Below are 13,143 nucleotides of genomic sequence, written 5' to 3'. Positions count from 1 at the left end.
AGACCATGGTTTTAAAAAATGCAGCAGTTCTGTATAACATGGGGTGTCAGGAAGAAATATCATTCCCCCAAATCAAAGATGCCTTCTGTGCAGAGAAATTACTAGAGCCACTCAAATCTCCCTGGAAGATTTTTGCAGAGCTCTCTTTTAAAAGCTCTGGACAGCTGCAGGGGCAGCTGGGGGAAGGAAGCGCCAGCCTTTTAGGTTGGTATGTGTTTATATGTGGTGGGGGGTGGGGGGCACCAATTTCCTGTTTGGCCATTCTGCTTTAGCTAAAAGAAGAAAGGGTCTTTGCTGTTTGTTTTGCAAGTTCTTGGAGAGGAAAGAGCTGTGTAGTGAATGTGGAGGTCTTGTGGGCGAAGGGCCAAAAGTGGAGGCAACCTTAGCCTGTCCTCTGTAACTGGGGCTTATACCTCCTTGTCACTGGTGACTTGCCTTTTGAGTTTTTGCATCAGGTGACTGGTTCCTCTTGATAGTTTAAGGGATCCTATGGGAGTCTGTTGAGTCAGTGAATCACCACTGGAAATGTGGCTTGTGTAAATCTGGATTTGAATATAATGTTCTCTTAATGCAACCACATTAAAAAATATGATCATTAGCAGTCATCTATATATGCACTCAAGTAATAAAAAATATTTACCTAACGGCTACTACGAGTCTATCTTCAAGATGCTCTTGTTGAAACTCCATGATTTGGACACTGCCTGCCTCATCTGTTTGTTCTCTTGACATTCCTAGCCAACCCCTTACCCTACAGTCCTAGGTATACACAGCCACAGGATATGACAGAGGATTTAATGAAGTGAGCTCTGGAGCCAGACTGCTCTACCGCTTACAAACTGTGTGATGCTAGACAAGGTACATTTCCTCACTGTACCTCAGCTTCTTTATCTGTAAACAGGGATTATGATATCTAAGGATTTTTATGGAGATCAAGTAAGCTAAGAATGTAAACCACTAAAATAAAGCCTGGCACTTAGTAAATAATAATAAGTATCAGAATGTCCTACTTGGAGGCCTGACAAATTCCAACTTCTTTCAGACCCTGTTTAAGTAAGTGTCATCTGCTTTGCAAAGCCCACCCAGACCTCTCCTGGGCAGTTAACACCCCTTTGTTAGTCATTTCCAGTTCCACATTTTTTATGTACTTTTATATGTCCTTTATGACATGGAACGTCAATCATGTTCAATTTTCTGAATGCAAAAATAAGGCTTCGAGGCTTGATGTAATCTGAAAAGAATATTATCACCATGAGAGATTCTTGCTTTTATAAAGAATAGCTTATTAACCCAGTTGAGTCTGTAACTTGTGAATATGAACTGAACTGGTGAGGGAATATTTTTGGGGTGGAGCACTTCCTGTGCTGGGCCTGCCTATTCCAGATTTGTCTACATCCTGCCTTCCAACTCCCACTGTTAACGAGGCTACCACAGAGTAATACATGTCAGTCTTACCTCTCACTCCGGAGGCCCCAACCACAGTGAACTTTCAGTTCCACGAGAGACTCCTGGGCCTTCCCTACAGCAGCTCTTTCTGCCTCAAGCATTTTCCAGTTCTCCCTTCTCCCTTTTCCTACCCATTCTTTATTCAATCTTCACCCCCCCGCAAGCCTTCTCTTATCTCCCAAGATGGTGAAATTATTCTCCTAGATAGCCACTTAGGCCCTCATCCTGCCCCTATCACAAGGCATACTACATTTTATTGTAGTTATAGGTCTCCTTTTCTGTTCAATTGTAGGTTTCACAAACCAGGGCATATGCCTGTAAAACTGGCCCTAGGCGCAGTCCATGACCCATAGCTGATGTTTAGTAACTGCTGTTCAGAGGACTGATGAAATGAGTAAATAGAAGAAATGACTGTTTGGTAACAAGCGCCTGCATTACATTCCCCTGCGTTTTTACCTTAAGGGATTCTATGCACCATGGGGTGGGAGTGGGGGGTATTAGAGCCATCTCTCACACACATAGAAAGAAAATTGACTGGAAGAGCTGGACCTGAAACAATTAAAATCCCAAACTAGAGACTCTCACAATGTAAACTTTTTCCCCACTTCCTTCAAAATCCAGCCTTATGCAATTCAACACATTTTAAAGGAAAGAAAGAAAAAATACAGACAAAACACTTTAATGCCAAAATGTTAAGTATGGTTTTCTCTAAGCCCGTTCTGTCCAACACAAAGGCCACTAGCCACATGGGCCACTGAGCTCTTGAAAAGGGGCTAGTCCAAACTGAGATGTGCTAAAAGCATAAAATATACCCTAGATCTGGAAGACTTAGTATGAAAAAAAGAATGTAAACTATTGGTCATGTGGATTATAAGTTGAAATGATAGTACTTTTGATCTATTGATTAAAAAAATATATTAAATTTAATTTCACCTGTTCCTTTTCTCTGCTTTCAATATGGCTACTAGATAATTTAATATTGCACTTGTGGGCATAGAGAGGTTAATTTGCAGGGTGGCTGCCTCCTTTCTGCTCAGATCGGCTTTTTCAGTCTTTCCTGGTCAACTAGATGCCCTTCGACCCTAGCATTTTCTCCACTGCCTTTGGTGTGATCTTTGGGTCTAGGACTTTGGTGTGACAACAGGGTCTGCCCACTGTGTCCTGACCTTGGGTCCTGTTTGCTCAGTTACTCACCACAGCTCTCAGTTTCTGTCTCTGGCCCTAGCCAGCAACCTGACCATAACATGACTCAATTCCCTTTGGCCTATGGTTTGGGTTTGGTTTTCTCTGTATTCACTGCACATGGGAATGTGGCAAAAAGAAATGAGTCTGTTCTTTAGGCAGATATTTTGAAATCACCTAGGGAAAATAATGATAGATGAGAAATAATTACAAAATGCCTCCAGTTGATAATTGCAACAAACAACTTGTTAATTATGTACAACTTGTTTTCTCCTCCATTCCCTTGAATTAAGAAAAGAATCAGTTGGCCACAAAAACATCCGAAGTCGTCTTCAGCTGTAACTTTCTCTGCCATGTCCAATTAATTCTCTCTCTTACAGAGAGGTCAACTCAGATCTGTGGCTGGAATTTTCATCTATATAAAGTGACACTTTCTCAATCATGCCAACTTTAAAAGTTCATATGCTTATATATGTAAGTGGGAAGGAGAATAATTGTAAATAAACATAGATCTTAAGCACACACATCTCTTCTTACTCTTCCTTCCGTCCCTTGGTGCCAACAGAAGTATTCCTCCTCCTCCTCCTGTTGTGCCAGCTTTTCTGCTTGTCTGTGGTATGGAATTGATCTATCTCTATCTCTATCTCTATCTCTATTTCTCGATCTCTTTCTATCTCTACCTCCTGACTTTTAGAAATAAAAACATGCCTCATTTGACTCAGTTACCCTCTGGTTAGTGTCTTACTTTTCTCTTTCGTTTCACAGTGTTTGTGGATTGCATGTGGTTTACTGCATCATCATTCTTTCTCTTTTCTTCTCTGCCATGTGTCATGTGCTCTGATACTGTAGTGACCCTCAAGACACGACTTCAGTAATAACCAGTTGTCAAATTCAGTGGTCCCTTTTCTGCCCCCATTCTTCCCGACTTCAACACTGTGACATTCAACATTTGCCACCCTTTCTTTTGATGCTTTTCTCCTTCTGTAGTTCTCACTACCACCAGCGGTTATCCAGCCAGGCACATCAGTATTCCTATAAATCGACTGGCCCTGAATATTCCCTGGCAATCGTCTCCTTCCTCTAGTCAATATCTCCCTTTTAAAGTGGTATGTCACAAGTTTTCCTCTCCTCAAACCTCCCACCAACTACCACTCCTCACCCCTCCCCCACTGGTGACATTCCTTCTCGCTTGCCTGTGGTTACTTCAGAGTCAGCACCTGCAGCCTCAATACATTCAACTCCTCCCCTCTAGCTCACAAGCGGAAGTGGCTTCCTAGCTAAAGCCAGGCCCTCCATCTTTGCTCTAAAGCCCTCCCCTCCTGCCATAGGGGCACCTTTAGGGGAAAGAACAGATCATCAGTGATGTGTCTTCGGCCCTTCCTGCTCTATTACATCCTCCCTGTCAGCATTTAGGATCTCTTCCTGCTTAAAAAAGAACCTTCCTTGCCCTCTCTTCCCCTCTAGTCACTGCCTTCTCTCTCCTCTTCCATTTTAGCTCAAGTTCTCAAAATCAAGACCATGCTCCTGCTTCCTCCTCTTGCCTTCCACTCAGGTTTCTGCCGTAAGGCCCTGCAGAAAGCTCCCTGCACGCCATGAATTCTATATGCTTTATGGGTATGTAGGACTCCCTTAAATGCGAGGGTGGTGAAAGTACTGTCGCTGTGAAACACCTGAGGAGCACAGATGGATTTAGAAAGTCGGCCTGGCAGGGGTGCGAAACCAGACCGCTGGGCTCAGAGCCTGCTCTAGATCACCATGCCATCCTGTAGTCCATGCCTCAGACTGCATGGTGAATGTCTCAGCACTTAGCGCAGTGCCTCGCATATAGCTGGACATCAATAAATATGAACACATGTTGCCGCCATGGTTCAGGTTCTTATTTCCTCACCAATCAACAAATTCTTAAAAAGTGCATGGGCTTGGGTTTACATCTATTTTTCTAAAAAAGGGGCATTGTTTTCATGAGTTTTTCACAGGATTCTGTGTCCAAAAAAAGTTAACAACTTCTTAATTCATTCATTTTTCTGTTTTCAGTTTCATTTTCGCCAACGTCCTCCTCCTTACATCCTGTACATTGCCCTTAGATAACTACATTGTCAATGTTTTAATTCTGTCACTTGTAAAAACATAGGGACAAATAACCTCCCTCCACCCAAAAATTCCTGAATGCCTGCCTACTCAGCTGGCTGTCTCCAAGATAATGCTCCAGCACATTTTACCAGTACTATCTCCCATTTTTCTCCTCTTTTCCAAACGGGTCGTCTTATAATTTCAAAACTTCTGTTCTAATCCACCTTTCAGCAGTTCATTCGATAATGTATATACTACATTCCTGATCTAGGCCAGGCACTATGCCTGGGGCTGAGAACACAAAGATGAATACGACACAGTCCTTACCCTTGAGAAACTATCAATCTGATTTGGGAGACAGATGTGAAAATAAAATCCCCAAAATATGAGATGACAAACTATTCATGGAAGTTATTCCTGCTTGGAAGTGGAGTGAAGCTGAGAGTAAAGGAAGCATTCTCTTTCTAAGTTAAATAGGTCTGTTTGCTCTACGTGTTTATTTTACAAGCATGCATTAGTTTTTCAACCAGGAAAAAAGTCACATTAGGTGACAATTATAATTAATTCAATTCTAACCACCTGAATTCCAAGGGGGGGGGGGCGGCAAACCGTAACTCTCAAAGAATTACTAAAATGAATGAGGAAAAAACAATCAGCCAATAGAAAACAGGGCAAAAGCTATGAGTAGACACTTCCCAGAAGATAAAACATTTATGGCCAATAAATATATGAAGATATGTTCAACCTCATCAATCATCAAGAAGCAAAAACAGGCTACAATGAGATTCCACTAGATAGATATCTGAATGGTGAAAAGTAAGAAATCTGACAATACCAAGTGTTGATGAGGATGTAGATCAGTGAGATCTCATATACAATGTTGTTAGGACTGTAAATTGGTAAAAAAACAACAACAAAAAAATTTTTTGTAAACAGTTTGGAATTATCTTCTAAAGTTGAAAGTTCCCTTAGGCTCTGACCCAGCAATTCTACTCCTATGTAAACATGTAAGAGGATTTTATAAGAACATTTTTAGTAGCACTTTGCAATAGCAAAATCCTGCAACCACCTAAAATGTTCATTTCAGGAAACTGGTTGTATTATGTGGGGTTCCTCCAAAGCAGAGACTGGGACAAGGACCTGGGTGCTGGTTGTTTATTTGGAAAGTGATCTCAAACAGCAGGAGTGAAGGTGGCGGGGGCCGGGGGGTGGGGGGGAAGTGAGGCAGGGGAGGAGAAAAAGTCTATGTAATGTAAGGATGTGATTTCACGGAGACCTCAGAGGTGCACAAAATGTCTCCCAGAAGTGTCCATCTGAAGGATGGAAGTCTGGGGCATTCATCCCTTGGGGCACATCCCCTATTGGTCGAGGGTTAATTATCTTTATTTTCAGGCTGCGCCTAAGAGAGGGCTGAAAAGGCACTTGTGGCTTTTGAGAAGGCCCTGAAGCAGAAATTTGGAGAGGCCCACAGCTTAGCATTTGCAGTGCGAATGGTCAGTAACTGGGAGCACCCATGAAACCGGCCACCACATATTTAGCTAAAATCAGAGGTGAGCCAGAGGGAAAAACACAGTGTACCAAGAGCTTTTGCTGCAAGGGATAAAGTAACGTAAGCATATTCACACATTGGAAAAATCTACAGCAGCTACAATAAATCAACTCAAATACATGCGACAAGCCTGAGAAAAATCAACACTACAACGTGAGAAGTGAAAAAGAAGCCCCAGGGTAGTATGTGGGGAATTATACTCTTTTAATAAAGAAAACAACTAAAATTAACAATATATGTTTGGAAATGTGTATGCATGGCTATACATACACGTATACTTATGTATGTAAATACATAAATTTTTGAAAATTAAAAAAAAAAAACCCTTTTCCTGTGTATTTGAATTCCAAGAAAAAACTACTAAGGATTATTAAAGGAATATATAAAGAAATCCTTAGGATCAATGAGAAAAGGATAAACAATCAATAGGAAAGTGGGAAAAAGATATGAACAGATATTTCACAAAAGATGAAATACATATATAGCTAATAAGTACATATAAACACATTCGATCTCAACTTTTTAAAATAGGTATTTTAAGCTTAGAATTTTTGTAGAGTTAGGCAATTTTTAAAATTAACTTTCTTATTTTTAATAGAATATTAGTTTTTTAAAATAAAATATTTTTAAGAGCAAGAAAACCATAAATACAAGACTAAGCATTGAGTGGGGGTATATGTGTAAGTAGTCAATCCTAGTTTTTAGGGTGAATTATAACAAAAGACGATCACACATGAGCTAAATATGTGGTGGCCAATTAATATAGGGTTCTGACCCACGGATTTTGGTTAATCCAATCCTGCACACCCAAGGTCTAAGAGAGAAAATAGTATGGTACAATAAATACATTCAGGGGTACCTAGAAGATATACTGATGACACAAAGGAGGGAGCTGGAAGATGCTCCCTCATTCCTGGGAAGGTCAGGGAAGTGTGACCAAAGAGGTGACCATTAATGGGCCGAGAAGGATAAGGAGAGGATTGCCAAACTGGGGAGGAGGCGCAGGGTGTGGCATCACACTCCAGGTGGAAAGAGCACTACGGCCATAGGTACAGAAGTGAGAGACTGGCATCAACAACAGACTACAGACAATTAGTGCTGGCAGAAAAGGAGAATGAGGGAGGGAGAAGCGAAGGATGGATGCGTTAAGATTAGGTACAGAAGTGAGAGACTGGCATCAACAACAGACTACAGACAATTAGTGCTGGCAGAAAAGGAGAATGAGGGAGGGAGAAGCGAAGGATGGATGCGTTAAGATAAGGTCCACAGTAGGAAGGTTAGATGTCATTCCCCATTATAAGCAAACAAGAACATCGGAGGATGGTAAGCAGTGTGCTGACATGATTCATTTCAGGAAGATTCTCATGGCAGGGTAGAGGACTGGTTGGAAGGTGCCGGAGGCAGGAAGATCAATTAGGATATTATGATCTTAGACCACGTGAGAAATACCGAAGGCCTTATTTGCACAGGAGCTCTGGTGTGTGTGGGCATGTGCGGTTTAAAACAAGAAGTTTTTAAGTAGACTGGCATAATTTTATTTCCCTGTTCTCCTGTGCTTTTCTTTATAGCATTTATCACCCTTGACATACTTACTTATCTATTGTCTTTCTCCCCATTAGCATGTAAACTCCACTAGAGAAAGGATGTTAATCTTGATCCCCAGGACACATGAGAGGTACTAAATAATTATTTGTCCAGGGCATGAAGTTTACCTAGGAAAGAGAAATATAGGGTAATAGCCAATAGGGGAAGATTTTCTAATGCTCTGGTCTAATTTATCTCATACATATCCCCTATAATCTTTTCCCGAGCTCAGACTCTAGTTCAGTATTTGATCAAATAATAAAATGTTCCCTCTTCTGGCCCTCATCCTTGTCTCAGCCTGAGTTATCAGTCTTTCCTGCCCCTCTACTTATGTTACCTGCTCTCTGCTTACTTCTACTTCGTATCTCTAGAAACCCTGGTTTTCAGGTTCCCCTAAAGACCTTGGTCATATGCTTAGACGGTTCTCACATTGTCATAGGATCACATACCTGCTAGATAATTCTGCCTTTCTTCCTCCAGATCCACTCTCCACCCTTCTCCAGGGCTGATCTTGAAGGACAGCAACATCTGGGCTCACTGGCCCTTAGCCTTCCTCTTGGGTTCAGCTAGATCTGAGAGTGAGAGAGAGATTGGTAGGGATGTACTCCTCTAAGTTCCTACTGGCCCTTCCTCTCCTTCAGCTATTGCTCTCACTGAGCACAGGTTCCATTTCTTTGTCCCTTCAGGCCTATGGTTGATCACGGCTTTTCAGCAGATGCCAATCTTGTTGGCGTCCTTCATGCCTGCCCACAACTTTGTAGGCTGTCCATCCATTAATTTGCTTCAATTACATGTTTTGATGCTGATCTTGGCTGATTCAAAAGCAAAAATGCAGACTGTATCTTTTTTTGTTGTTGTTACAAAATTCACTCTTTCAAAGTGTACAATTCAGCAGTTCTTAGTAAAGTTGCGCAAACTGTATCTTTTTCCTTAAATATGTAATTAAATGTTTTCCAAGTTACTCTTGTCTGAATACTCAATAGTAAGTTGCACAATGTTACACACCAAAAGTCACTTAGTGTTCATGTTCGTATGTTTCAGATTTTCACTATCACAAATAAAGCTACAGTAAATGTTGTGCATGTGGCCCTTCTCTTTTGGGGAGGATTGTTTCTCAAGGGAAAGTTTCTAGTAGTGGTATTGATGAGTCAAAATAGAGTCACATCTCCATTAAGGTGCTTCAGAAATGCCCTCAAATTGCTTTTTAAAAGATTATACTAATTCACATTGCCACAGCTTTCTCTGAATGTACCAATTGCATCATCTCATTAGCATTGGAAAGTACATATATATATTTTGCTAATGTAGCAAGTGATACTACCATTTAAACTTATTTGATAGCTACGCCAATCCTAAGCCATTTCAAGCCATTTTTAGCTGAATGGGAATGGAAAGACAGCGGTTTTGAGGGGATTGGGTCGAGAGAGAGTAAAGAGATTTGCTTAATATTTCTCTTCTACCATCCAGTCTCTTCATCCTGTTTATATATCAGTTTCTTCCTCTTTAATGTGCTATGTATCTTCAGGGCCTACCATAGTATCTGCCACTGTCCCGAATTTTAATAAACATTTATAAAATGGATTAATGATGGAAGAAAGATGTTAAAATATATGTGCACAGAATTGGTCAAATTAGTCTATGAGCATTAACAGTTCTCCTTTTAATGGACTCTCTGAAATCAACACTTTCCGCTCCCTCCAAATAAACATATTGATGACCATCCATGGCCTCCCGATTGCTTTGGAGTAGTGGTTCATCTCTGGAATACCTACACACTTCTCCCTACTCACTGATTTAGATGCCTAACAAGAGTCTGTTGTGATTGGTCCTAAATCTGTTTATGATAGCTGTATGCTAAAGTATAATTAATTTAATTAAATTGACATAAACATAAGGTAAAACATAAGTGTGAAAAGAGCTGTTTCTATGAAACGCCAAGTGAAAGCTTTGGAACTATTAACTAAAGACCAGTTGAAAATTTCTGTCAAAATAGATGTGGGTGAGACAATTACAAAGATTTTTTTTTTTTTTTTAAAGAAGGTGCCTCTATTTATTTTGCTTTGCAAAAATTTTTAAGTCCTCAGTCAACTTTAAAGAAAGAAATTGGAAAGATTACAAAATACATCATGGATATGATTTAGGTAAGAAAGACAATTCAAGAACTCTAATCAGCACTCTTGCTTAAAGAAAAGGTTTAGCCTCACATGGAAAAGTAGGCAAGTGGGTGTTCCTAATAGTTTTTAAGGTGTATATATGTCATTTTTTATAATTTGCTACTTTAATATACTTCCCCCAATGAACTGATGTACTATTGGGCCAGATCTAATTAGTTTGGGTAGGCATAAATCCTGGTTCCCTAACTCTTTTGTTTCCATAGATGGGCAGGCAGGGGAGAATTTGTCCTGGTTCTTCCAGGAGTGACTTACCTAATTGGTGAATTTGAATCTGCCTGCCCTCAGAGAGGGTACTATCTTCTCCCATCTGACACAGTTAAAGTTGCTAGGCCTCTGCAAGAGGAAGGTTGGAGTTCTGGGAGAGCTAATTTTAATTCAGGGAATATTAAAAAGCCTATTAGTCATCATCCAAGCCACATTCTTCAGTTCAGTTTTACTGGTAATAAAGTTGACGTTTTCATATTTTCATTGGTTCCAAACTTATAAGAAAGTGATGGTACTCACTGTCCCTGTAATACTCCAACGGTGGTGAATAAGATGGCCTCTGTGTACCGTCACAGCCAAGACACATTATTTTCCCTTTTATTTCAGTCTGTGATTCTGCTCAAACGAAAAGTTGTCTCTGGTTTGCAGGTGGTAGTCTAGCCTTGTTATGAAGTCCAATCTGTATCTCAGGCTAGACAAAAAAGAAAACATTATGGCTCTTGAGAATCTTCTGATATCAGGAAGTATTTACTGAGAAAGGAAGAGGAACCCAAACATGGCTCCTGCCAATCCTTCTATTCCTTCCCCCATTGCATCCTGAGAATCTTACCTGTCCTGTTGATTTATGGGTCAGGTAAACACGGCAAACTTAAGGTCACAACCTGTACTGCTATTTAAACAAAAACTGCAAACATAGTCTAGTCTCTTTCCAATGCTCTCTAAGGGATGTTGTAACCTGTAGGGGGTCATAAAATCCATGTAGTAGGTCCTAACCACTATTTTAGAAGAAATAAAAATAATAAAGTTAAAAATATCAACATGCAATGGGTGTATACATGTCAAAACAAATGTACATTTTAAGTATACGTGGTTTATTGCATGTCAACTATACCTCAATAAAGCTGTTAAAAGCACCAAAGAAATCCTCTTTAAAATAAAGATAAAGTAGAAAAAAAAAAAAAGAGAAAATATTGGCATCCTTTGCATAAAATAAGGGTAATATTTGAGGAAAGTTGTCTTAGAGGTGTATCTGTGTACATGTGTGTGTACATTCTGGGTTGAGATGTGAAATGTATGGAGGACATTATGGAGGACCACAGTCAAAATGCATGCAGAGAATATTATTAAGCCATAAAAAGGAAATTCTGCAATTTTCAACAATATGTACGAATCTTGAGGGCATTATGCTAAATGAAATAAATCAGAGAAAGATAAATACTGTATGACCTTACTCATATGCAGAATCTTTAAAAAGCCAAGCTCATAGGAAGCTGTAAAAAAAGTTTGCAAAGCACTGGTTTAAGGTGCACATTTTTTTCTTCCTTCTATTTTTGTTCTTTGCTAATTCGCTCTGAAACTGCTGCCTTGTAAATACAACTTGTAGTAATTAGCAACCAGAGAAAAGCAAGGGCCAATTCTCTATACACAGCTGGAATGAAAAAACTGTCACTCCTACCTCATTTCTGAGTCAATCAAGTGATCAAATATTGCGATGGAAGGGCTGAGATCTAGAAGAACCCCATTATGAGGTGACAGGAAATTTATCTACACAGTTTAGGTTCCAGTGGTTCCTCTCAGCCTGCAAATCGCAAAGGGTTCGGGTTGGCATTGAGGACCACAACTCTCGCTCACCTTTCTAGACTGACTTGCCTACCTACTCTTCTCCCCAAGAAATCCTGTGCTCCAACCAAACTGACCTCTTGGTGTTCCCAGAAAGCTCCATTCATTTCTCCTTCTTTGTCCTGGATTGCACTGTTCCTTCTGCGTAGGCCAGCCTCCTCAACTGGCCCATCTCTGCTCACCACGGTCTCATCCATCCTTCAAAGATCCATTTCCAATTCCCTTGCCTGATTCCTAATGTCTTGCTTTTGAATTCCACAAATATCTTTCAAAAAATACCTTTCTTAAAAATATTTTAATGATATACTTAAGAATGCCATTTTTCCTGGCTTTAAGAGAAACATGAATGTACTGTAAAAACAAGAAAAAATCCCATTTTTTAAATCTATGCATGATACATACATGCATATTTATATATTACAAGCTGGTATTATAGCATCTTATATCATCTTTTTCGTCAAATTTTGGGGTAGTATATATGAGGTAGCATCCAAGGTATAGAGACAAAATTCCTGTAAGAGCACGATAGAGTAATTTTTGTAAATAGGAAACGAGGGCCAGTGATAATTAAGAGAAAAGTAAGTTCCTGCATCAGTCCTTGTAGATAGCTCAGGTACCCTGGTTTCCTACTTTAAGTGGAATTGGGTTTGAGTCCACCGCACTTGTTTTAAAGGACAACAACCCCAGCAGGCCTACGGATGACTCGAGGTCAGCCAGGAAGCTGATGATACATGGAAGCATGCAGGGGTCAGTCAGCACGCAGGTCTCTATCTTTACATATCCTTTAAATCTCGTAGAAAGAGGTGTGCCTTTCCCCACCCTTATTTCTCCGTTTCCTTTTCTGAGATCTCGCACCATTAACTATCCTATCTCTTATCTCTTATTATCCCCTCTCAGCTCAGCTCCTTCATTGGGGGCGTCCTCCTCATCCTGAAGCAAAACGAAACAAAACACCTCTACTCTCAGTACCCCTTGAGCTACAGGTCTCTCTCTCCCTCCCTCTCTCTCACTTTCCCCCGTCCCCTCCGTCCCTCCCTCTGTAACTCTCCACCCCCACCCCCACCCCCCGTCTCTCTCTGGAAAGAACCGCCACCGGTTATTGCCTTCGTTGTTGCTTCACCATCACACACTCCTTACCCAAGTGCTCAACTCAGCTCAGCGACGGAAAATTCGTTCCACCCCTCTTGCAAAGGGGCGCCTCTTTCCTCGTTAGCAGTGGGTGCCCAGTGCCAGGCACCAGGGCCTCCTCTCCTTGCTCCTACACCCCGACCCAGCTGCCACCTCAGTGCCGCCCGTTTCCAGGTACGCTGGCTT

General features: G+C 40.8%; 2 protein-coding genes across 3 annotated transcripts in view; one reads left to right on the top strand and one right to left on the bottom strand.

Moving 5' to 3' along the window:
* Positions 1-12,129, bottom strand: part of SEC11A (SEC11 homolog A, signal peptidase complex subunit) — a 39,128-nt gene extending 26,999 nt beyond the window's left edge. Inside the window, exons 1-3 of one of the 2 annotated variants that reach the window (XM_011376129.2) lie at positions 11,907-12,129; positions 10,510-10,681; positions 8,281-8,403 (exon numbers count right to left, since the gene is read on the bottom strand). The gene's annotated coding sequence lies outside the window, so the exon portion shown is untranslated. Of the gene's footprint in view, positions 1-8,280; positions 8,404-10,509; positions 10,701-11,906 lie in introns of those variants that run through there. The other variant, XM_023521001.1, reaches the window with a different exon arrangement.
* A 934-nt stretch (positions 12,130-13,063) lies between these two features.
* The window catches only part of ZNF592 (zinc finger protein 592), a 44,114-nt gene continuing 44,034 nt past the window's right edge, over positions 13,064-13,143 (top strand). Inside the window, exon 1 of the mRNA XM_023520991.1 lies at positions 13,064-13,131. The gene's annotated coding sequence lies outside the window, so the exon portion shown is untranslated. The remainder of the gene's footprint in view (positions 13,132-13,143) is intronic.

The sequence above is a fragment of the Pteropus vampyrus genome, unplaced genomic scaffold (genome assembly GCF_000151845.1).
Source record: "Pteropus vampyrus isolate Shadow unplaced genomic scaffold, Pvam_2.0 Scaffold286, whole genome shotgun sequence".
In the NCBI taxonomy this organism is placed as follows: domain Eukaryota; kingdom Metazoa; phylum Chordata; class Mammalia; order Chiroptera; family Pteropodidae; genus Pteropus; species Pteropus vampyrus.
Note: the sequence above shows the minus strand (reverse complement) of the source record. Positions and strands in the feature narration are given on the sequence as shown.